Source organism: Triturus cristatus, chromosome 9, assembly GCF_964204655.1.
Source record: "Triturus cristatus chromosome 9, aTriCri1.1, whole genome shotgun sequence".
Classification (NCBI taxonomy): Eukaryota; Metazoa; Chordata; class Amphibia; order Caudata; family Salamandridae; genus Triturus; species Triturus cristatus.
Genome location: NC_140592.1, coordinates 298,336,280 through 298,362,591, shown reverse-complemented (window position 1 = coordinate 298,362,591; position 26,312 = coordinate 298,336,280).

Genomic DNA, 26,312 nt, shown 5'->3' with positions numbered 1-26,312 from the left:
CCTGTTAGCGCTGGTTGATGATGGACTGTCGGTAGAAGTAGGAATCCTGCACACGGAATGGGTAGTTGGCGATGACGTTGGTGGCGAGTCCAAGGTGGTCCACTGTTGCCTGCACATTGATGGAATGCGTGTGCTTTCTGTTGAGGTAATTGTGTGCATTATCACCAGGGGGCACAAGTAGGACATGTGTGCAGTCAATTGCCCCCTAACCCGTGTGGGAAGCCAGCTATGGTGTAGACGCCTTGCTTGGTGTCCAGCTGTTCCTGCGCAGTGTGGGGGGAGTATAGGTACTGGGGTACCAAGCTGATGATGGCATCCAAGACAGTTTTGATGGACTTTGAAAGGGCATGGCTGTGAGACTCCTCCGACTCTGGCAGTTGTTGGTTGGAAGGTCCCAGAGGCCAACATGTGCAGCACAGCCAGCAGCTTTGTCTGCAGAGGGATGTTGGTTGTTCGCTGTGTTGGTACCGTCAGCCTGTGGGCAATGGTGGTCAGGATGAGTAGGATGGTTGTCCTTTTGAGCCTGGGGTGTGCAATGACATTCTCTGGTGTTGGGTCTGTGAGGTTGGTGGTCTGGGGGGATACTGGGGGTGGCGGTCCTGGGGGTGGTGGTGGTGGGTGTTGTTGCCCTGTTGGGGCTCCGTGCTGCATGATCAGTGGCTCCATGGCATCTGTTGGTCTTCAGGTGTGGCTCTGGGCTGGGCTCCCTTTGATGGTGCAGGTTGTCGTCCGACTTTGCACCAGGTCAGAGCAGGTGTTAATTTCCTGCTGCTAACGTGCCTTATCGCATGTTTTGTGATCCTATCGTCGATCTGGCTGGTCGTTGAGAATGTTGAGGTGTGGCGTTGTCGCGGCTTTTTGATCGGGAACGCCTACTCTGCATCTCATTAGCGATAGTTGCCAGGGTCATCTGTGACGATGTTTTTTGTGGATGCCATCGCAGGAAAACTGGTGATATCGGCTGTACTCACCAGCTTGTGAATGGGGCGATAAATTTATCACGTCATTGGCTGCGATAAAGGGCCGATAACTCGGCGATAGGTCCTTGAGAATATGCCCCATTGAACAGAGGTCGAAATAGCAGGGATCTATAGGGAAGAACATTCCTAACTGTTACTGCACAATTAATGACGAGAACCTTGAGTTGCCTCGGGTTAAAAGGGAAAGGAGTGAATCTCCAGTATTGAGAAGATGAGTTTATCTTCAGTTTGTTATTCATCGAAGGTGTGTGCCATAGTTGACTCCAACAATATATTTATAGAATATTTTTACGTGACAGTTTTCTAGCAAAGGAGGGTTGGTGCGTGACAGGGCCAGTAAAATGCAATCGAAATATATATGTAGTATGTCGAAGGATTAAAGGAGTGAGTGGACATGGAGTGATGGGAGAGTTGAATATATAGATAAATAATAATCCATGCATGTGATGGAAGAGTAAGGGCGAGAGCGATGGAGAGACAGTAAGTACATATGATGGACAAAGAGAGGAAGTGTTTTGAGGCTCCTAGCCAGTTTCTATGATGAATATTAATCTAAGATTTCAGAGCCGCATTCCATGTGGGATTCTAGGCGGTAGCCAGGTTGGCAGACACTGACTGCTGCCAAGTGATGCACAGATGAGAATTGCGAGCACCGGTGCTGCGTTTCATTGGCAGGGTTTTCTGCTGGTAATATTCTGGACTGTGCACTCCAGGAGACCGGTAGCCTTGCTGGTGTTTAACTGGCCGTTTTGGGACTAGCCGGAACCTTTTGACGTTCTGCATCAGTATAAACAGGGCTTTAAGTGGGATGAAAAAACTGGGGGTCTCTAAAGGGCAGGTGGCAAACCTGATAAAGGGGTGTGGCCAACCGAATTAGGCTCGTGGCCTGAATCATGGGAACTAGCATTTGTGTGCTTAAGAAAATAATGAGGTATCACTCAGCAAAGGATAATAAAAGAAAGCCCAGTGCCTGGGAGACATGCTTGCTTTTAATGTGTGTGAGTAAGTTGGTTATTGAAGTAAAGTGAGCAGGACCCTGGAGAAAGATTCTTTGACAATGATGACCAAAAAAACAGAAATGGTCTAGCAGCGTTTATGCGAAGTGGGTTGGCATTTTTGACTTTCCATTACCTATTTCTTGTAGGGTTTTTTAATTGATCTTTTAATCCTAGTATAGTTTTGTGATTTCCCTCAAGTGCTTTTTCATTACACAGTCACATTTTAAGGCTGTCATTGGCTGAGGCAGTGCAGCAGATAAGTTGACTAAATGAGACTGCCAGTGGGGTTTTAGCTTGTGGAATACAACCAGCACAATAAGCCCAGTGTTTGCCCTACTCTGTCTGCGTTGAGTATGCAAACGAAAATTGATGAGTGGTGACTATGGTCGAGTTCCTTCCTGGAACAGTGAATTTAAATGTTCCCCGCAGCTCGGTGGTCTCTCCTCAAGGTGCAAGCAAGGCACGCCTCTAACACAAGAGGCATATTTAAAAGCCCCTAACACAATAGGAGCGTCACTTATTCTGATGCTCAGGTGATGTTTCTCTCTACCCCATATTTACAAGTTGGCGCTAAGCCACTTAATGTGGCTTAAAGCCACCTTGTATATACACCCCTTACCGCAGCAGTCTGCTGTGGCAAAGGGGCGGGCAATGGCTGTTGTAGTGAGTGTCAGCCGCAACATCCATTGCTTTTTGACTCTGCCCCATATTTACAAGGTTGGGGCCGCACCAAAAATGAAGCTCAGGTAAACCAGGCTTTAAGATGACGATACGAGGAGAAATTCATTTCTTCTCATATTTTGTTCTTTCTATGTGTGCTGCAGAATGCAGCACTCATAGAAACAGCAAATCGCCTTTACAGATTCCTTATGTGCAGGAAGGTGTCTGTTCCTGCACATAAACAATTGATCCTGCAGCCCAGGCACCCTTGCAACATGGCGCCAGGGTGCCTGTGCTGGCACTAGGCAGCTTTTTTAGCGCCAGCGCTAGGGGAAATGCAGAGTTGCACCAAATGTTTATAAATAAAGCGCATCCCTACGTTTAAAAAATGTTGGAGCGTAACGTTAACACCTCGCTCCGAACTTTTTATTGTAAATATCCCCTTATATGTTCTTGGAGTATTAATATTGCCTGAACCTGCTGACGAATGGATTATCTCTGCGCCGTGTACCCAAGACCTAAAGCTTGTTGTTCTGTTGGGAGATTTACCACAGTTTCTAATGTCTGGTTGCCACCGCTAGAAAATTTACCTAATGTCGCATTTTGTATTTTTTCTTTTTTGTTACCATCCATGAAGCCCAGAAATGGGTAACACCAGTGACAAAGGCAGTTGAACATGTTCTGTTACAAATTCTGTTGTTCATGGGTTTTGGTTGAGTGAACTGTGGTAACACTGAGACGCACAAGCTGTTAGCTCAAGGTGAAGAGAAAAAGATAGATAAACTGCTGCCTACGCACAGCCAGGGAAAAAGTTGTTGAACTGCACCTAAATAAAGCATAGAACAAGAAGTGCACTGGTGTAAGAGCTATACACTCAAAACCCTGAAGTGCCACGTATTGCCAAATGGGCAGTCCTGGCCTTGAACAATACACGGGTGCAGGAGAATATCTGAGGTATCGTTCATCAATGTCTTCAATCCTCACTGTAGTGTAAGGAAAGGCTGTACATTATGCTGACATCATTCATTGACTGACACCAGGTAAGTGGTGAGTGCCATGTGCAACTGGAACGCATCTTTGGATTCTGCCCTATAGGGTCACAACATTGTCCTGTGGGACAACGTACACATCTCCCACACCTGAGCACGAGCATTGTGGGATGAATCCAAAGTTGTACAAACATGTTGAGTATTTGTCACACCTAAATCTATAATAAGATTATACAAACACGCAGTGCTTATTTTGAGCAGGTGGTTTCCGGTGCTCGGCACTGTCACTTAATTGCCAACACCAGTGCTTGTGGCAGTCTGCCACAAGGTGGAACTGTGTGAGATGACTACAGCAACAGTGAATTATTAATTCAGCATACAATAAAAAGGACTATTACCTGCCGCACAAGTCAGTCTTTTAGCTTTGGGGGCCTGGAACAGTCTGAATTGTCACACTTGTAGGAGAGTGATGGTTCGTTGTTGTGTTGTTACTACCATTGGCAGCATGGCAGGGGCAATGTGTGGTGCGAGCTGCAGTGGCCTCCTGGCGAGAGCCCTGCCACTTATGTTTTTTTACAAATTAAGCACTGCAAACACTGTGATACACCATGAAGTTAGCAAGAAGAAAACAAACGGCACAGCATCCAAATCTTTGCTCAGAGTTGAAACTTACTGGTGCTGTTAGGGCTGGGCAGGATCATGCAGGCTGGTTACTCTGTAAATCTTCTTGGAAGGGGAAGGAGAAATGCTTCCCTTGTGGCTGGATTCCACTGCAGTGTGCAGGCCAGTTGCTGGTTTTAAAGGACAGAGCAGGGTCGCACTGGGGGTTGGATGCTGCTGGTACTCTACTGTGAGCTCTGACTCCAGTGGGCAGAGCAGGGTCGTGGTGGTCCCGTACGGTCCCTGGTGGTTCAGATGATCTGATTTCCTCAGTGGTTGGCACAACAATGTTTTTCTTTGCTGCTATGGCATTACAGAGAGGGAATGGAAACCCAAGGAGAAAATATATCTCGTTAAAAGATCCCCTTCCTACCTCAATACTCACCTGGTGTGACGTTTCCCGCAACTGCTCCATTGGTGAAAAGTGAGCATGCGCATATCTTTTTCACACTAGTGCGCATGCTCACTCCAAAGCTACCGTTCATGCATAAACCACACTGTCTATGCCAAGACTCGCAAACAGAGCCTGATAGCGACCCATTTTGATGCCCCCTTTTTAAAACTGCCAGTGCTCAGCACCGGTAGGAATCGTCCCACCTAAAGCCCTGAGTATAAATTATAATGTCATTCACTCTTGTGTTGCACACTCAAGTGCCTCATCCCCAGAACATTCAAGCAGCGTGAGCTTGTGGCCTGCACTGGAATTATGCCAATACTCTTAGACCTGTGAGCAGCAGATGCGCTACCCTTTTGGGTGCTCACGTTCTCACGCCTGCATACCTCCTGCGCTTCTACCCACTGTTCGTTTATGATCAGCATCCACGTGCAGATTTAATTTTGTTCCTTGTTCTTGCCTGCATAGCCATATGCCTTTTTGGTGTCTTTATCAGCATAAAGTAAGTGGATGTGGCTTTACGGTAGACTTTGGAACTGGGGAACCAGGTTTTAGTTTCTCATCGCCCAACAGTCTGTGATTCTGAACAATCCACTTAGGGCCTGATTTAGAGTTCAGCGGACCGGTTACTCCATCCTAAATGTGACAGATATCCCGTCCACCGTATTACAAGTGCCATACGATATAATCAGGGCCACTGGAATTATGCAGCAGGACAGCACTAAATTATGCATCAGGGTTGATTAAATTATGCAGCAAGAAAAAGCAAAATATTCAGCATAATGCAGCACTTTTTTTATATTATTACTTCATTCTTTTCTATTTTTCTACACATCATAATACTGTCTGGGCAAACATTTCACCTCATTAGTACCAGTTTCACAGCCCAATGCAGAAAAAAGCAACCAAAAGATGACCAGTCAACCTTTGCAAAGAGCCTTCCACTGTGCGCGAATCCACTTTGCTGCGTTTTTTGTAACTTTTGATCCGATTAAGCTAGAAACACATTTTTTTTGTTAAAATCTGCAGCTTATGCAGCAGATAATGGTTTATGTGGCAAATGCAGCAGATCCATATCACTGAGAAAAAATACATGAATTAGCTTGTTTCCAGTGGTCCTGGTTACAATGCACTTGTAATAAGGCAGACGGCATATCCCTCACATTTGTGACGGGGTACCCCATTGGCTAAACTCTAAGGCAGGCCTTTAATGTCCTTGTGCCAAAAATAATTAATGTGTCCTTGGGTAATGTAACTTGTGCTCATGTAAAGCATGCCTATACCTTCGGGTGGAGTTTGTGCTATATAAAACTGCAAAAAAACTAATAAATACAGATATTTTAAGCATGAGTACACCTTTGTGATGTTATCACTGCAAACAATCCATGCAGTGGGGGCCACAATATTGTGCTCAAAATATCGACCTGAATCAGCATTTAATCCCCATTTTCGACTGCTTCTATATTGTGAAGGTAAATAGGTGTGGATAAAAAATTGTAAAATAGTAAAAAAATCGGTATTTCATTATATATATTTACGCAGGCTTACATAGTGGTAGCTGATATTGCAGATGTGATATTGTTGCAAGTCTATATTGCTGACATTAGTATTGTGACATACTGCCACTTCCGACCATTCACTTTTTCTTCCTTTTTTTATTATCATCCTGATCCAAGTCCGCGTCATGAGTGACAATTTCAGAACCTCAACCCTCGAGAAACGGAGGGCTTCGACCTACTCCACAGAGGTGAGAGGACAGTGGCGACTCCTCTGCTAAGGTGGAGGAGTGTCGCCCTACTCCTATTTGAGCAGTGTAAAAAATAAAAATAAAATGATAATAACAAGCGGTGGGATTGGAGCCAGGTGGGGCAGAGCTGGGGCTGAGCACAGTGAGGAGTAGTTTTTGCACTTCCAAAGTGCAAATGATTGTTTGGCCGGCCCTCTGGGGCCGGCCAAACAATCATGCACACTTGGCATGTTCTCCACGGGGCTGTGTTGCACAGCCGCGTCGAGAACATGCCCAGGCTCCCTGGTACTGCCTGAGTAGTCTAACAGCCCACTCAGACCAATCATGACATTGCTCATGCAGCGTTGTGATTGACTGGGAGAGTGTGGGAACCTGGGTGCTTCCAGCTCTGCAGAGTGAGAACGGAGAAGAGGGTGCTGTTGCGGCGGCTGAGAAGAAGTTTCTTTAATTTTATGTATCCAATGCTGCCCCACCTCCACCCCCACCCCACCCACCCCCGTACCGAAGCAGTCGTCACTGTGAGGGGAATCTCAATTGGGAGTGGACGGGTGCCTCAATCTGGATGATTGTCATAATAAACACTTGTGCACTTCAGAATTGAAAAAGCTACTCAACTAAAGGATGGATTCATTTTCCCAGCTCTTGTTTGTCTGGAGTGGCAGTAGAAACAAGAAAACACATACTTGGCACAGATTTATAACAAAAACAATAGATTTTTAATGACCAGATTCAGACTGGATCTTTTACATCACATTTTAGCTGTTCCTGCAGGGTTTACGAAAGATATTGGCTCAAAGGGTCCCTGTGGCTGCGATCTGGGATCTCCACAGGATACCCTCCATTTTGTATTCTTTTGTCCATTATATGAATACCCGCGGGCTCTTTTCTTAAAAACCATCCTAAGAGCGAATAAATTCACCCAAGTCAGAGTAGCACTCTTATACTTAAAACTTTCCGCGGAACCTCTTACATTGTTCTGCACTGTAAATTTTTTAAGATTAGCAGCTAAATTGAGGAAATCTAGAAGGGAGGTGTAAGTTACTCTGTTTGCCGGATACTACAGACGAGGCATCTGGATTAAAGCTACTCCGCAAGATTGTTATACATTGTATACAGAATAGGAGATAATACGTGGATTTTTTGTAATTGTCGTACTGCAACATTTAGAGTACTTGGGATGTTATAAGAAGTTCTTTTTTATTTAGGCCTTGGCTTATTTTAAAATGGACTGTTTTTATGTAAACTACGATCTCGCATTTTAATTAATGTTAATGTGTTGGTATCCCATATTTGTATAGTTGTTAGCACCCCGCACTTTATAAAAAATGATGAATTTGTAACCTAGGCCGAAGTTCAGGCCCAATACTGCCATTGTGATCATGGAAAGGCCCATTAGACATGTTTTATCTTAATGCATTTATGATGAATTGCTCATATTATTGTATATGATTTGTGTAAATATATTGTTCTTTTCCTGGATGTTTTAATATCCGAATAAAGATACTTTTGAAAAAAAAAAAAGAAAACACATGCATTGGCAGAGTGAATATGTCTGAATTGCATTTTTGATCATGACTACAACATTAAAAAAGCCAGAAGTAACAAAAAATGATTACTTTCTATTTACAATGCATCAATGACGTCAAAAATTTAATTTGATAATTCAGTGTACTTTTGAGATTAAAAAAGTAACGCGCATTCCAATGCACATGCTCCATATACTTCAAAGTAATACACCAAACAGCAACTAACATGAAGAGAAAGAGTGATACTCCTCTGAGTGGAGCCAAAGTACACTCTATGTGTGTTTTAAAGAATTGGTAACAATAGATCTGCCGACTTCTGCCTTGTCAAGCCAAATCCGAGAGGGGTGAGGAGCGATAGCCATGAGATTGTACAAACCTTTCTTTCTTCATTGGGGTTCTTTGGACTTCTGTTCTGGTACTTCATACTATAGGGCTTATAAGCTTGTGTGTACAGTTCAACACCCTGTGAGCAACTTGGATAAAATGATTTGAAAAATTATCACTTGGTTTTCCCTGTTTCCATATGGAAGATGCCACCTTCTGTACATAACGCTTTGCGTGATGCTTTTTGAGCACCTTTGTTACAGATTTGTGGTTCAGAGGTATCTGTTCAGATTTTTACACCACAATCTGTGTGACTATCTTCCTACCAAAGGTTCCTAGCTCCAGCTTGGGTAACCATGGTTCAGCATCAAATCCTAGCGCCATCCATTGTTTCAAGAAGAGGCCTCTGTAGAGTCCTAAATTGCCATCCTCACATAAAGGATACTTGTTCAGTTTCCTTGTGGCTTAAACGCAGGCCCATAAACCTCAGATATATTTACTAGCACAGAGGAGGTTTTCAAGGGACACCCCTCTCTCACAGGAAATTACTCAGATCTTCGGATGTATTATGTAGACTACAGATGCAATGCAGCATCTGCTGAGAAGGATTCTCAACAAAATATAGCAATGAAGAGCCACGCCAACATCTCCCCTTAATCTATTATGTCATGTAGTTCCTAATAATACATAGGATCTGTGTGCTTAGACAAGATAAACTTATGGATTCGTGTCCAGACTGATTCCGGACACCCCCAAAAGATATGTTAGCCTTTAGACCAGCTAGCTCACAGTGCCACCATAAGCCCCCTAACTTTACCAAGGAGCGAATAGTTTCTGGCAACTATCGAACATGACAACCCTTGATCCTCCAGGGATTGTGGAAACAATATACTTTTTTTTTCGCCCAGTCTCTTGTGCTTCCTTGGTCTCAGAGGAATACTCAGAGTAAACGATGGGGATGTTTTCAATAAGCATTTTATTGAACCAGCGTCATTCTAGTATAAAACATGTTTGCTGTGACAATCATTAGACAGAAGCAGATATATATGATTACAAGCACCGACAGAGTAAATAAAAGGTTTAATTCTACCATGGTGCTAAAACAGTAAATATATGCAGGCATATATATACATGGCTATAGTCACGCATACTCGTACGATGCAAACCCTATCTAAGTGTACCTAAGTGCACCTAGCATGTATGTGGGTGTAAAGCTAAGAATCCTCTAGGTAAGAGCCAACCTCATTACCCGATGGGAGAGAATGAATGACCCTGTCTTGGTCTCGAGTTGGACACCCCGTAAGGGATTTCAGACCACTGCGTGTTGTAGCTTTCTGCAGGCTGGGATCTCAGCGTATAGTGTCAACATGGAAGTTTCTCCTCTGGTTCCCCAGTGAAGATGTGGTTCTTTAATACCCAAAAAGTACAGATTTATTGTACAGAAGATTGTAATCCTGCTGTGTACGTCCTGGGAGGGGATTAAAATATGATACCAGGAATCCTCATGCATAATAAACAAGGCCACTTTCGGAGAAAACTGATCTATGTTTATTCAGCCTTTAACTAGGTAAAAGGTCAGTGCCAGAACCGTTATGCAGAGCAAGGTAGGACAAATGTAGTTAAAGGTCGTGTTGCTACCTAGGCCTATATTGGGGTACATTGGGGTTCATAACAATTACAGAAATCTTTATGCTGCTGCCTTGAATGCAAAGGCTTCCTCTCGCACCTGTCCTCTCAGGATAAATCAATTATGTATTTCATACAATTTCTTCTCTTCTCGCCCTCCCCGCAATGCCACTCTTCTGGTGTCCATGCTGTTCCCATTATTGTCCCAGATATGTGTTAATATCTGATTTTGCCAAATTAAATTCCTAGGACGATTTATAATTACAGGACTATTTCCTGCCTACTTTGTCTGTCTAGAGTTCTGGAAGATTTTCATGCAATAGTTCCACCAATCAGAAGCTGACTTGTCATTAGCTTAATCTGGCTTTTATCAGACCAACCAGCTGCTTTAAAGTGTGGTGGTAGTCCCATGCTATTTAGGACCAGTGCTCTAATCTTTAGGACTGCTTCACTATAGGTGTTCACATTCGCACTTAGTAGCATCTACAAAGGTAAAAAAGTGTTTCTAAAGCTGCATTTTGCAGGGCACAATATGTGATGTAGTCCTCCCATTGAGGTTCTAAACACTACTTAGAGACTCAACCAGTAGAAGGTGATCTCTAGCATAGCCCTCACTTGGACAGGATCACTGCTCTCAGAATATTACAGTATGTTCACATACGGCCTGGTAAATGCAATATTTTCTATAGCCCCCTTACTTTCAGTTACTGAGTACCTGTACACCTCAAATTTGCAAGGGAGAGTACCAGCACTGCTCAGCAATGGTGCAATGATTTTAAAGGGAGTGCACAAACATGTCTTAGTAGCAAACCTGTACTCTCGCATAGTAAGTGTAGAGTTGTGTGAGTTAGAAATGACAGAACTCTTTTGGCTCTTGGTGAACTCCTTAGAACTGGGATGTGAGTGTTAGAGTGTAGTGAAGTGAAGGCAGGTTTAGAATATTGATTTCATGTTTACACAGTGATGAATAAAGATGTGTAAAACTTCCCTCCATGTGTGGCATAGTCATTGGCAAGTGCCGGGGCTGGGGAGGATGCTAAACTGGCGGCAAGATAGGGCATAAGTAACCTGAAGATCGACAATGCTCTCAAAGAGAGTTTGCCAAATTCCAGAAGACTGCTCGTGCGTGCCATGTGTGCCTCATTCCAAGTGCAGAGGTGGCTTATTTGGAGTCTCAGTATAGCTCAAGCCTGTGTAAAGCATTCATAGATAAAGAAAGCTACTTTGAGAACAGTACACATTGTTGGCCCAGAACCAGATGAGAAGGCTGCAAATAGAGGTACTGTGCTATTATGCAACTTAATGCAATACATCATACGTAGTGCTAAAGCTAAAGGGGGAAGCAAGCAGGTTTTGAAGTGACAGTCAAGTACAAGTTGGAGCTGTGATCAGACGCACTGCAAGGCAGAGATCAACCAGGTGTCAAACAGTACAACGTAATGCCTCAGTACAAAGCCATTCAAATACAAAATGATAGTCAACTTACCAGAAATGAGTGAAGCGAGTCATCATACCATTCTGTTGCGTGAAGTCACCTCAGAAGAAGCACCCAGGTTTGTGCTTATGGATGTGTCCATACACGAAAGAGCATGACACTAAAGCGGGCAAGTGGTTCTTCAGAACAACTCCATAGCTCTCTACAAAAGTGAAGGGCTCAAATGGAGACCAAAGGAAGGTCAAGCTTCCACAGACTGTCCAAAGCCAGCACAACACACACAGCCTTAGAGATGGCATGGAGGACAATGACAGCAAATACTCCACCCTCAGTGTCAGCCAATTTTCTAAATGGGAACAAAGCTGATGCCTTCTTGAAACCACCATCACCATTCAATACTGCCAAAAATCTAAACATTAGTGACAGATGGCCTGCTTGGTATAGAGACCTTTGAAGATGTCATTGATGCAATAGAAGAAACTGATAACAAAAAGATTATCAAGTATCTTAAGAATCTTGCCGGTGAAGGTGTAGAGAGGTCATAAAGAAAATGCCATGAGATGACAAAATTACATACAATCAAATCAAAGCAGTCATAAATCTCAAGTTCAATCCAGTGGCAAACGTAAATTACAAAAGGTATATTTTCAGTCAAGAATGACAGAAAGTGGGTGAAGCCATCAATGAATTTGTTGAGAGACTGGATATCCTAATCAAACACTAAGTTCATTAAATTTAATGATGAGGAAGCTATTTGTCTCAGAGCACGCCTGGCAAATACTTTCCAAGGATGAATGTTGAGAAGGACTCATAGACTGGAGTAAGTTTTTTTAGCTATCTGGGCTGAAGAGCGTGCTGACTGACAAGTGGCTGACATGAAGGCGGGAGGTGCCCAAAGTGAGTCAATCATGAACATAAGCCCAAACACATGAAGAAGGACACAGAGAGATGTGTCCATGGAAAAGGAAGTTGTGCTTCAGGTGTGGATTGTCGTCTCAACACAAATCAATCAGGGACTGTTAAAGCACGCTAATCACCCGTGAGGGTCTCAAGGCGCTGAGCGGGAGGGGGGTGCTGCTCTGGATCAGCCAAAAAGCCAGGTCTTGAGGCTCTTCCCGAAGGTGTGCAGGGTAGGGGAGCGTCTGATGTTGATTGGGAGCTCGTTCCAAGCCTTGGCCGCGACGTAGGAAAAGGCTCTTCCACCTGCTCTGGTTCGGCAGATGTGCGGGGTATCTGCTAGGGCAAGGTCGGTGGAGCAGAGGTTTCTTTTGGGTGCACGGAAAAAGACTCTTTCTTTGAGGTATTTAGGTCCAATGTTGTGAACTGATTTGTAGGTGTGGGCGAGTAGCTTGAAAGTTACTCTCTTCTCAATGGGGAGCCAGTGGAAGTCTCGCAGGTGCTGGGTCATTCATTCCTGTCGTGGGGTTCTGAGGACAAGTCTAGCTGCGGTGTTCTGGATGGTCTGGAGTTTGTATAGCAGGGATTTGTTGATTCCAGCATAGAGGGCGTTGCCGTAGTCCAGTCTGCTGGTTATGAGTGCATGTTTTACGGTCTTTCTGGCTTCGGGGGATCCACTTGAAGGTCTTGCGGAGGATGTGGAGAGAGTTGAAGCAGGTAGAGGCGACGGCGTTGATCTGGTGAGTAATGGTGAGGGAGGAGTCTAGAATGATGCAGAGGTTCCGGGAGTGGTCCGTCGGGGTGGGTGGGTTTCCGAGGGTGAAGGGTCACCAGGTCTTGTCCCAAGCGGTGGGGGAGGGTCCCAGGACGAGTACCTCGGTCTTCTCCGAGTTGAGCTTTAGGCAGCTGTTGCTCATCCAGGCTTCGATGTCTTTCATCCCTTCCTGGAAGCTGAGTCTGGTGTCCTCGGGGTTCTTTGTGAGGGAGAGGATGAGCTGGGTGTCATCGGCGTAGGATACTATACTGAGCCCATGCTGTCTGATGATATCGGCGAGGAAGACCATGTTAAAGAGCGAGGGGCTGAGTGATGATCATTGGGGTACTCCTCAGTTGATCTCTGTTGGTTTGGAGAGGAAGGGTGGGAGTCTGATCCTTTGGGTACTGCTGGCGAGAAAGGAGTGGATCCAATCGAGGGCGGTTCCCTGTATGCCACGGTCATGGAGCCTGACTGCAAGAGTGCGGTGGGAGACGGTGTTGAAGGCTGAGGAGAAGTCCAGCGGGATGAGGGCCGCGGTGTGGCCCTGGTCGAGTAGCACGCGAATGTCGTAGGTGGAGAAAGTAGAGTGGTCTCGGTGTTGTGGTTGATGCGAAACCCGGACTGGGAGGAGTCGAGGATGGCGTTCTCTTAGATGAAGGTGGTCAGCTGGGCATTGACAAATTTCTTGGTGACCTTGGCTGCGAAGGGAAGAGAGAGATGGGCCAGTAGTTTTTCAGGTCCATCGGGTCAGCCAAGGGTTTCTTGAGGAAGAGCTTGACCTCAGCCTGCTTCCAGTCATCAGGGAAAATACCGGATTTGAAGAAGGCTTTGATGGTGCACAGTAGTTCTGGTGCTATTGCTACTGCGGCTCTGTGGAAGATATTTGGCGGGCATGGGTCTGTTGGGGCTCCTGAGTGGGTGCTCTTCATTGTAGTGGTGGTATCTTCGGTGGTGACGGTGTCCCGGTGGAGATGGTGGGCTGGCTGTTATTGCTGGAGAGGAGGGTGGTTTCTGTAGTCAGTTTGCTGCACAAAGGCAAATGTCCCACCATTGGACAAGTTTGGAACATATGTAAGAAGGCAAACAATTTTGTGATGGTTTTCAAGGCAAAGGAAAAAGTTAGTGAGTCATGGCAAAAAGTCAAAATGGCTACTCAAACATTATACAATCGACGTACCATGTACATCCACAAGGCAAGGCAAGAACACCAGATGGGGCAAATTGACACTGAATGAAGTCTATCGACATCTAAATCATAGTCGAAAAGTTCTTCAGTATCAATATCAAGTGAAAGTGAAGATGATGGCTATGCAATGTTGATGTTCACCTAAGAGAAATGTGCACATGTGGGACTGGTCGCGTGTGAAGAAAAATATAGGTCACGGAAGAGTCAACCTGAAAAAGCACCAAAGTCCTTCAAACATTGTCCGAAGGTTACCCTAAAGATGAACGGGTGTTTAATACTTTTCATCATCGACAGTGGTGCATCGATCAATATTATGTCTGAGAACAAATACACAGAACTATCTCCACTGCCCCGCCTTACGCCATTCAGAAACCAAAATAGATACATAGACTGCATCAACACCATTAAAAAGTCAAGGTTCATTTGTAGCCACAATGAATCACAAGAAAACAAAGTTACAAGCATCTATTCATGTACTTCAAGCTACGGTATCCATTGTCTGTTTACTCTGCTTCAGCACAGCTGCTGATATGGGACTTATCTCAGTGAACTATAACATGAATGCTCATCACGAAATAATAAGTCAGTTTCCGTTGTTGTTTTATTGTTTAGGAAAACTCAAGTCCATAAAAGTACAATTACACATAAATGAGGACCTCCATCTCATTGCACAAAGACACAGATGAACTGCATTGCATTTGCCGGAAGCAGATGGAAAAGAACTTGAATTGTTACTCAAACATGATATCTTTGACTGTTGCATTGGTCCAATGCCGTGGGTTTCTCCCATAGTGGTAGTACCCAAAAGAGAAAGTAAAGGAGCTGTACGGATCTGCGTTAATATGCGGCAAGCCTTCAAGAAAATTAAACAAGCCATAGAGAACGCTACTGAAATGGCATACTTTGATCCAAAGCTTCATACAGAGGTTGTTTTTGATACTAGCCTTGTCGGATTAGGCACAATATTTGCACAGCACAGCGGACACCCAAATGCTATTGGGGCATATGCAGGCATGAGTTTGTCCCAAACTGAACGTGCTTATTAACAACCTAAGAAAGAAAGTTTAACAGTGGTATGGGCTTGTGAACATTTCCATGTCTACTTATATGGAAAGTCTTTTACACTTGTGACCTATTATTAAGCAGTGTTGACCATCTTTGGCAATCCAAGAGTACAACTACATTATCGTGCACCTTCCAGGGAAAGATCAAAACCCTGCTGATTATTTCTAAAGAGTGCCGTGGCAGTGCTCTGATACCCCTTCAATGGTGGCCTAAGCTTACACACATTTTATTGTAAAATCAAGCACACCAGCTGCCATTTCGTTGAAACAAATTGTCACTGCTATGAGTCGAGATAGTGACATGTTAAAACTGAAAGACATTATTACCTATCAGTCATAGAACCGGTACTCTCAACCTCTCACAAATGACAGTGAACGCCTGAAGTTCAAAAATGTCAGTGATGAACTGTCAGTTACGAAGGAAGGCATTATCCTGAGAGGTTTGAGAATTGTTATTACAGATAGTCTGCAACAACAGATAATCGAGGTGGCCCATGAAGGACATTGTGGAATTGTTGCCACAAAAGCTCTCCAAGACCGAGTCTGATTTCCTCACCTCAATGAGGGGATTGAAAGATAGTTGAAGACTTATCAGTTATGCAACTGCCTTTCACCAAAAATCACTCAACACACTTTAAACATGTCAGAGTTGCCAAAGCATGCCTGGGAAAGAATTGCTGTTGACTTTTTTGGTCCTCTTGACAATGAACATCACTTGATGGTAATTGTTAATGAATTCTACCATTTTCCATTAATGGAAGATCTTTCACCTATCACTCAAGAAAGAGTTATTGAAAAATAAGATGAGATCTTTGCGACAGGGTGTGTTCCTGTGATTTTACAATCTGATATTGGCCGACAATTCAAAAGTCGAGAATTCAGAGACTTTCTCAGTCATGTTAATGCAAAGCATCAGACTAGCACCCACTCTTCGAGCTTACCGTTCAACCCCTCGCTCAACCATAGTTGAAAGCCCTGAAACCCTGATGTTCAGGAAAACCATGCCTACCAAGTTACCCCATTGAACCAACCAAATATCTGCTGCTGAGGAAGTTGTCCATACCAACGACTGGGGTTGTAAGAAAAGAATGAAGGCCTATGCTGACAAGCGACAACATGCTAAAGATGTCACCTTCACTATATGAGATTGAGTGCTTGTGTGTCACCCTCAAAAGAGAAAATCTGATGCTCCCTTCGTTGCAGAGTAATTTCATGTAGTGACCAGTAAAGTTCACATGGTGACTGCCCAATGTCCTATGAAGTCCATTACGAGAGATTCCTTGCACTTCAGACATGTGGCCGATCGTTTACCAAGCATTGATGTCAGCATAGAGACTGGGTCTGAATGGACAGTTGAAAATCCATTGACTTCTGCTGTTTCAACATCGCCAACACAGATCACAGACACTTTGACTGCCTGACCCCAATTTCAAAAGACACTATCAGGGTGTGTGATTAGAGCACCACAATGACTCACTGAAGAGTTACAATTGTGTAAAAAGTTGCAAAAAAATTAAAAGTTTTATTGAATACAGGGGGAGATGTAATGTCGCGTGAGTTAGAAATAACGTAACCCGTAGAACTCTGATATAAGTGTTCGAGTGCATTGAAGTGAATGCTTGTGTAGAATGTTGAGTTCACGTTTCCATGCTGATGAATAAAGACATGTTAAACTACCATCTGTGTATGGCGTAGTCATTGGCGAGTGCCCAGGATGTGGAGGATGCACAGTAAGTACCTGCAATTTTTATTTCCCTCAAATACGCTGTTTAAATCAGGTGTCTCCAACCATTTGATGGTGAGCTTCCAGTAGCTTGTAGACACTTTCAGAGGAGCTCCTAGCCTTGAGTTCACTTTTAAATGAGCACAGGGCTCACATTTTCTTTTTGATGGAAGGCTGTGTTTATTTTACAATATTATCATCATCAGGCTGAAGATAGCAGGGCCTGATAATGAGCAGTGCTCAGTCAGATTTATGACCCAGTCTGGGTCACAGAGGTGAAAAACCGATACAATGAGGTATTTAAATCTTAAACGAAAGTCCCTGTCAACTCAATGTTGATGCTGTGAGAACAAAATGATGTTTCTGAAGGCTTTTAAATGGGAGAAAAATAAAAGAAAATGTTACCTTTATGATTAAGTAAATGCTTCATTTAAATTTTATAAATTTCAAAATGTTTTCTATACACACAATAAGCATCTTGCTCCCAGAGCCTGGTAGACACAGTGCCATATTTATAACTGAAAAATACAGCCATTATTGTAAGTGGAAGAAATTTATAGTGCAGAAAAATGTTCCATATTATGAAAGTTTTTGCAGAACATTTTTCTGCCCTTTAATTGCTCCAATTTAAAAAAAATGGTTGTACATTTGTGTTATATATGTAACCGTGCCACATATGGTGAAAGGTATATCCTGTGCCACAAGTACATACAACACAGGTCCTCAGTCACCCATACACATATATCCCATTCATGTGCACACATGTTCATATATCCCCTGAGACCGCGCTTTCACTGACACAGATTGCAGCTCTGTCAGAGGTTCTCTAGTCAAAGTATTTTGTTTGAACAACGTGGACATTAGGCTTCAAGTCAATGAAGCTGGGCATGGGAGTGTCTAGTAACAATGTGCGAGTTGTTTATCCTTTAGTAGCTCACTATGATTTTCACTGATCAGAAGTAGGTCTCACTACAGAAAAGATTGGAGACCCCTGGTTTAAATGTAGTATGAAGAAGATCAACAGAGGAGTTCCTCATGGCCCTTCTCGTCCCCATTCATTTCAATGCATACATTTCACCACTCTTAGGAATATATAATTTCCACAAAATTGATGATTAATGTACACAGAAGCTACACAACTATAAGACGAGCTTATGTCAATCATAGATAATGCCAGAATGCCTGTGCCAAATTGAAGCAGGGATGGAGCAAATAGTACAGCTTTAACAGTGCAAAGGAGGAAATCACTCATATGGGTGGCAAACCAGGCCAAACACTGCCATTCAACTCCCTATCATCCATATAGCATCCTCCGCTCAGAGTTAACACAGGCTGAAGTGTAGGAGTCTTTCATACTAGCTGCCTCAATGCACTTCTATGGGGACATGTCTCAAAAAGAGATTCTCACCCTTTCAAGCAAACAAAATCTGCACCTTTTTCCCACTCCACAAATGAAAATAGAACTGCTGGACTTCACTTTGAAAATGTATACAAGACAGCAAAGCAAACTGTAAAGAGAAGAGAACGTGGTTGTCAAAATCATTTTAAGTTCACCTTTGTTTAGCCACAATTGCTGTTTCCATGGGTCTATAGAACCAAGGTCGGACTGGCTGATAGGGCAACTAGGCAGAGCTGGAGGGGCTGATCTGATAAAATAGTGTGTGGGCTATTCTATTAGAGGTTTATGGGCATGTTTTATGGTCTGGTTGGCTGTTTTTTATTGTTGATTTCCATGATATTACCGTAAACATGCTTATAACTAGCACAAATCCATGCATACCTTGCAAAACACCGATCATAGACATCATCATCCTCACTAAAACTTGACTCAATCCCTCTTCCACTCCTATCCTATGCCTCCTAGAGCCTCCTACCCATAACATAATTTGTCTAGACAGAGCTAAGAAGCTGGGCGGTGGCCTAGCTTGTATACATCGGAGCACACTCTCGGTTTCTCACTCTGAGTCCTCTACGCCATCCTTCAGTGAATACTTTTGTCTCAACATTTCAAGTAACCACTTTCCGGTTTGCAAGCTACATACATTTTATCACCCACCAGGAGACAATCTCTGCTTCATCGAACAATTAATGGAAATCATCTCCAGCAATGTCTATTACATAATGTCTCAAATCGTCCTCAGTGATTTTAACCTTCACTGGTCTGACCTTAATGACCAAGCTGTAACATGCCTTAAATCATTCTTAAGTGATCACGAGCTGATTCAACACTGTGACTGGCCAACTCATAATAAAGGAGAAATTCTGGACCTCATCATCCCCAAAGGAAACACCATCACACTGGATACCATTACCCCCTTGCAATTGATCCTACCATCACAGCAGCCTCTTTTATCTTAACAGGAAGGTGCCCCTGAGGAAGGTTCAACCAAAGAAATTGAAGATATGGAAAAGGGACCTCAGATATATCAATACAGCTGAACTAACAACCCACTGTAAATATGCCCTTTCCTCCCAAGTTGACATGTCTGAGGTTCATGTACTCACTGACTTCTACAACTCTACTATCTCTAGCATCATGGATTCCATTGCACCACTCCAACCAAAAAATGCCTCAACAAAGATATCCAAACCGTGGTTCAATGACAACTTAAACTCGGAACGCTGCACCCTTAGGGCAATTGAACGATCTTGGAGATCCAAATCATCCTTGGATCAGCCAAAAGTCCTTAGATCGGTAAGGAACTCCTATAACAAACAAATCAAGAGCGCTAAGGCTGACTACTTCAGATCCCAACTTATTTAAGCCTCTAATCGCCCCAAGAAACTTTTTGAAATTGTTAAACAACAATCGGTGGAAGCACCCAACTGCTCTGACTTTGGAGTCAGCCCACCCTCATGCAACAAACTGGCTGCTTTCTTTACAGATATATCAAGACTCATCAATATTGAACATGATTCTAAGAAGGCTCTTCACGAAATAATAAGTCAGTTTCCGTTGTTGTTTTATTGTTTAGGAAAACTCAAGTCCATCAAAGTACAATTACACATAAATGAGGACCTCCATCTCATTGCACAAAGACACAGATGAACTGCATTGCATTTGCCGGAAGCAGATGGAAAAGAACTTGAATTGTTACTCAAACATGATATCTTTGACTGTTGCATTGGTCCAATGCCGTGGGTTTCTCCTATAGTGGTAGTACCCAAAAGAGAAAGTAAAGGAGCTGTACGGATCTGCGTTAATATGCGGCAAGCCTTCAAGAAAATTAAACAAGCCATAGAGAACGCTACTGAAATGGCATACTTTGATCCAAAGCTTCATACAGAGTTTATTTTTGATACTAGCCTTGTCGGATTAGGCACAATATTTGCACAGCACAGCGGACACCCAAATGCTATTGGGGCATATGCAGGCATAAGTTTGTCCCAAACTGAACATGCTTATTAACAACCTAAGAAAGAAAGTTTAACAGTGGTATGGGCTTGTGAACATTTCCATGTCTACTTATATGGAAAGTCTTTTACACTTGTGACCTATTATTAAGCAGTGTTGACCATCTTTGGCAATCCAAGAGTACAACTACATTATCGTGCACCTTCCAGGGAAAGATCAAAACCCTGCTGATTATTTCTAAAGAGTGCCGTGGCAGTGCTCTGATACCCCTTCAATGGTGGCCTAAGCTTACATACATTTTATTGTAAAATCAAGCACACCAGCTGCCATTTCGTTGAAACAAATTGTCACTGCTATGAGTCGAGATAGTGACATGTTAAAACTGAAAGACGTTATTACCTATCAGTCATAGAACCGGTACTCTCAACCTCTCACAAATGACAGTGAACACCTGAAGTTCAAAAATGTCAGTGATGAACTGTCAGTTACGAAGGAAGGCATTATCCTGAGAGGTTTGAGAATTGTTATTACAGATAGTCTGCAACAACAGATAATCGAGGTGGCTCATGAAGGACATTGTGGAATTGTTGCCACAAAAGCTCTCCAAGACCGAGTCTGGTTTCCTCACCTCAATGAGGGGATTGAAAGATAGTTGAAGACTTATCAGTTATGCAACTGCCTTTCACCAAAAATCACTCAACACACTTTAAACATGTCAGAGTTGCCAAAGCATGCATGGGAAAGAATTGCTGTTGACTTTTTTGGTCCTCTTGACAACGAACATCACTTGATGGTAATTGTTAATGAATTCTACCATTTTCCATTAATGGAAGATCTTTCACCTATCACTCAAGAAAGAGTTATTGAAAAATAAGATGAGATCTTTGCGACAGGGTGTGTTCCTGTGATTTTACAATCTGATATTGGCCGACAATTCAAAAGTCGAGAATTCAGAGATTTTCTCAGTCATGTTAATGCAAAGCATCAGACTAGCACCCACTCTTCGAGCTTACCGTTCAACCCCTCGCTCAACCATAGTTGAAAGCCCTGAAACCCTGATGTTCAGGAAAACCATGCCTACCAAGTTACCCCATTGAACCAACCAAATATCTGCTGCTGAGGAAGTAGTCCATACCAACGACTGGGGTTGTAAGAAAAGAATGAAGGCCTATGCTGACAAGCGACAACATGCTAAAGATGTCACCTTCACTATATGAGATTGAGTGCTTGTGTGTCACCCTCAAAAGAGAAAATCTGATGCTCCCTTCGTTGCAGTGTAATTTCATGTAGTGACCAATAAAGTTCACATGGTGACTGCCCAATGTCCTATGAAGTCCATTACGAGAGATTCCTTGCACTTCAGACATGTGGCCGATCGTTTACCAAGCATTGATGTCAGCATAGAGACTGGGTCTGAATGGACAGTTGAAAATCCATTGACTGATGCTGTTTCAACATCGCCAACACAGATCGCAGTCACTTTGACTGCCTGACCCCAATTTCAAAAGACACTATCAGGGTGTGTGATTAGAGCACCACAATGACTCACTGAAGAGTTACAATTGTGTAAAAAGTTGCAAAAAAATAAAAGTTTTATTTAATACAGGGGGAGATGTAATGTCGCGTGAGTTAGAAATAACGTAACCCTTTTAGCTCTTGATGGACTCCGTAGAACTCTGATATAAGTGTTCGAGTGCATTGAAGTGAATGCTTGTGTAGAATGTTGAGTTCACGTTTCCATGCTGATGAATAAAGACATGTTAAACTACCATCTGTGTATGGCGTAGTCATTGGCGAGTGCCCAGGATGTGGAGGATGCACAGTAAGTACCTGCAATTTTTATTTCCCTCAAATACGCTGTTTAAATCAGGTGTTTCCAACCATTTGATGGTGAGCTTCCAGTAGCTTGTAGACACTTTCAGCGGAGCTCCTAGCCTTGAGTTCACTTTTAAATGAGCACAGGGCTCACATTTTCTTTTTGATGGAAGGCTGTGTTTATTTTACAATATTATCATCATCAGGCTGAAGATAGCAGGGCCTGATAATGAGCAGTGCTCAGTCAGATTTATGACCCAGTCTGGGTCACAGAGGTGAAAAACCGATACAATGAGGTATTTAAATCTTAAACGAAAGTCCCTGTCAACTCAATGTTGATGCTGTGAGAACAAAATGATGTTTCTGAAGGCTTTTAAATGGGAGAAAAATAAAAGAAAATGTTACCTTTATGATTAAGTAAATGCTTCATTTAAATTTTCTAAATTTCAAAATGTTTTCAATACACACAATAAGCATCTTGCTCCCAGAGCCTGGTAGACACAGTGCCATATTTATAACTGAAAAATACAGCCATTATTGTAAGTGGAAGAAATTTATAGTGCAGAAAAATGTTCCATATTATGAAAGTTTTTGCAGAACATTTTTCTGCCCTTTAATTTCTCCAATTTAAAAAAAAGGGTTGTACATTTGTGTTATATATGTAACCGTGCCACATATGGTGAAAGGTATATCCTGTGCCACAAGTACATACAACACAGGTCCTCAGTCACCCATACACATATATCCCATTCATGCGCACACATGTTCATATATCCCCTGAGACCGCGCTTTCACTGACCCAGATTGCAGCTCTGTCAGAGGTTCTCTAGTCAGAGTATTTTGTTTGAACAACGTGGACATTAGGCTTAAAGTCAATGAAGCTGGGCATGGGAGTGTCTAGTAACAATGTGCGAGTTGTTTATCCTTTAGTAGCTCACTATGATTTTCACTGATCAGAAGTAGGTCTCACTACAGAAAAGATTGGAGACCCCTGGTTTAAATGTAGTATGAAGAAGATCAACAGAGGAGTTCCTCATGGCCCTTCTCATCCCCATTCATTTCAATGCATACATTTCACCACTCTTAGGAATATATAATTTCCACAAAATTGATGATTAATGTACACAGAAGCTACACAACTATAAGACGAGCTTATGTCAATCATAGATAATGCCAGAATGCCTGTGCCAAATTGAAGCAGGGATGGAGCAAATAGTACAGCTTTAACAGTGCAAAGGAGGAAATCACTCATATGGGTGGCAAACCAGGCCAAACACTGCCATTCAACTCCCTATCATCCATATAGCATCCTCCGCTCAGAGTTAACACATGCTGAAGTGTAGGAGTCTTTCATACTAGCTGCCTCAATGCACTTCTATGGGGACATGTCTCAAAAAGAGATTCTCACCCTTTCAAGCAAACAAAATCTGCACCTTTTTACCACTCCACAAATGAAAATAGAACTGCTGGACTTCACTTTGAAAATGTATACAAGACAGCAAAGCAGACTGTAAAGAGAAGAGAACGTGGTTGTCAAAATCATTTTAAGTTCACCTTTGTTTAGCCACAATTGCTGTTTCCATGGGTCTATAGAACCAAGGTCGGACTGGCTGATAGGGCAACTAGGCAGAGCTTGAGGGGCTGATCTGATAAAATAGTGTGTGGGCTATTCTATTAGAGGTTTATGAGCATGTTTTATGGTCTGGTTGGCTGTTTTTTATTGTTGATTTCCATGATATTACCGTAAACATGCTTATAACTAGCACAAATCCATGCATACCTTGCAAAACACCCATCATAGACATCATCATCCTCACTAAAACTTGACTCAATCCCTCTTCCACTCCTATCCTATACCTCCTAGAGCCTCCTACCCATGACATAATTTGTCTAGACAGAGCTAAGAAGCTGGGCGGTGGCCTAGCTTGTATACATCGGAGCACACTCTCGGTTTCTCACTCTGAGTCCTCTACGCCATCCTTCAGTGAATACTTTTGTCTCAACATTTCAAGTAACCACTTTCCGGTTTGCAAGCTACATACATTTTATCACCCACCAGGAGACAATCTCTGCTTCATCGAACAATTAATGGAAATCATCTCCAGCAATGTCTATTACATAATGTCTCAAATCGTCCTCAGTGATTTTAACCTTCACTGGTCTGACCTTAATGACCAAGCTGTAACATGCCTTAAATCATTCTTAAGTGATCACGAGCTGATTCAACACTGTGACTGGCCAACTCATAATAAAGGAGAAATTCTGGACCTCATCATCCCCAAAGGAAACACCATCACACTGGATACGATTACCCCCTTGCAATTGATCCTACCATCACAGCAGCCTCTTTTATCTTAACAGGAAGGTGCCCCTGAGGAAGGTTCAACCAAAGAAATTGAAGATATGGAAAAGGGACCTCAGATATATCAATACAGCTGAACTAACAACCCACTGTAAATATGCCCTTTCCTCCCAAGTTGACATGTCTGAGGTTCATGTACTCCCTGACTTCTACAACTCTACTATCTCTAGCATCATGGATTCCATTGCACCACTCCAACCAAAAAATGCCTCAACAAAGATATCCAAACCGTGGTTCAATGACAACTTAAACTCGGAACGCTGCACCCTTAGGGCAATTGAACGATCTTGGAGATCCAAATCATCCTCGGTTCAGCCAAAAGTCCTTAGATCGGTAAGGAACTCCTATAACAAACAAATCAAGAGCGCTAAGGCTGACTACTTCAGATCCCAACTCATTTAAGCCTCTAATCGCCCCAAGAAACTTTTTGAAATTGTTAAACAACAATCGGTGGAAGCACCCAACTGCTCTGACTTTGGAGTCAGCCCACCCTCATGCAACAAACTGGCTGCTTTTCTTACTGATATATCAAGACTCATCAATATTGAACATGATTCTAAGAAGGCTCTTTTGCCATCCTATGAGTTTGACTTTGCGCACCCTTCGGCTCTCTTAGAGAAGCTCAAACCACTTAGCCTGAGCACCAAGAACAATGCCTCATGGGTACCTTTACTCGCTTCAGAGAAAGATACATTAACAAGATTCTTCAGAGTATCAACCCATCTAATCACTTCAGCGACCTGTTGCCACCTTCCGTCTTCAAAGAAATCAAGGATGTCGTCATCGCCATTTGGATAAAGATAGTCAATGTTTCACTGTCACAAGGCACGATCCTGCCTAAAAGCAGCTCAGGTTTCACCTATATGAAAAAAAACTAACGCAGATAGTGCTGACCTTAACAACTTCCGCCCTATCTCTAACGTCCCCACTCTAGCCAAACTTCTCGAAAAATTCGTACAATCACAATTTTGCGTTCACACCGAGAGTTTCCAACTACTGGACAAACACCAATCTGGCTTTTGGAGTGGGCACAGCACCGAATCGGCTCTCACTCACGTTATGGATGACATTTTAAAAATGCTTGACCAAAATGAATCTTGCCTCCTAATCATCCTTGAGCTTTCCTCTGCGTTTGACACTGTCAATCACAACAACCTCTTATTCGTTTTGGAGCACAAGACAGGCCTTCTGGTCTGGTGTTGCAATGGTTCTCGTCCTTCCTCCACCACAGATGCCAAAGAGTCAAGGCGAACCACTCTCTATCCCAGCCCTCACCAGTATCCATGGGGGTCTCCAAAGGGTCCACCCTATCTCCCATACTCTTTAACTTGTTCTTGGAACCATTAGCTAATGCACTAAATTCCACAAACATTCTTGTTCATATGTATGTGGATGTCAATCAACTTTATCTGAAAATCACCTACCGGATAACCTCATATCACTCAACACTACCCTAATGAATACTCAAAACTGGTTGACCGACAACCACCTCCTGCACAACACCTCCTAAACAGATTTCCTTCTCATTTCTTCTCCGAAACACACCCCAAAGTTAGACCTCTGGATGAACCACTTCACTGCCTTCAACTGCTCTCCCCTCATTATTGACTCAGCCAAATCTCTCGGAATCACCCTGGACAAGCATCTGAACATGAAGAATCATGTTAGAAAAGTGTGCAAGGGAGCTAATCACCTGATGAGGCTACTCAGGAATCTCAAACCATTCCTTCCACAAGCTGACTTCAAGCAGGTGGTCCAAGCACTTGTTTTGCCGAGGCTAGACTATGGCAGTGCTACGCTCTGTGGCCTCCCCA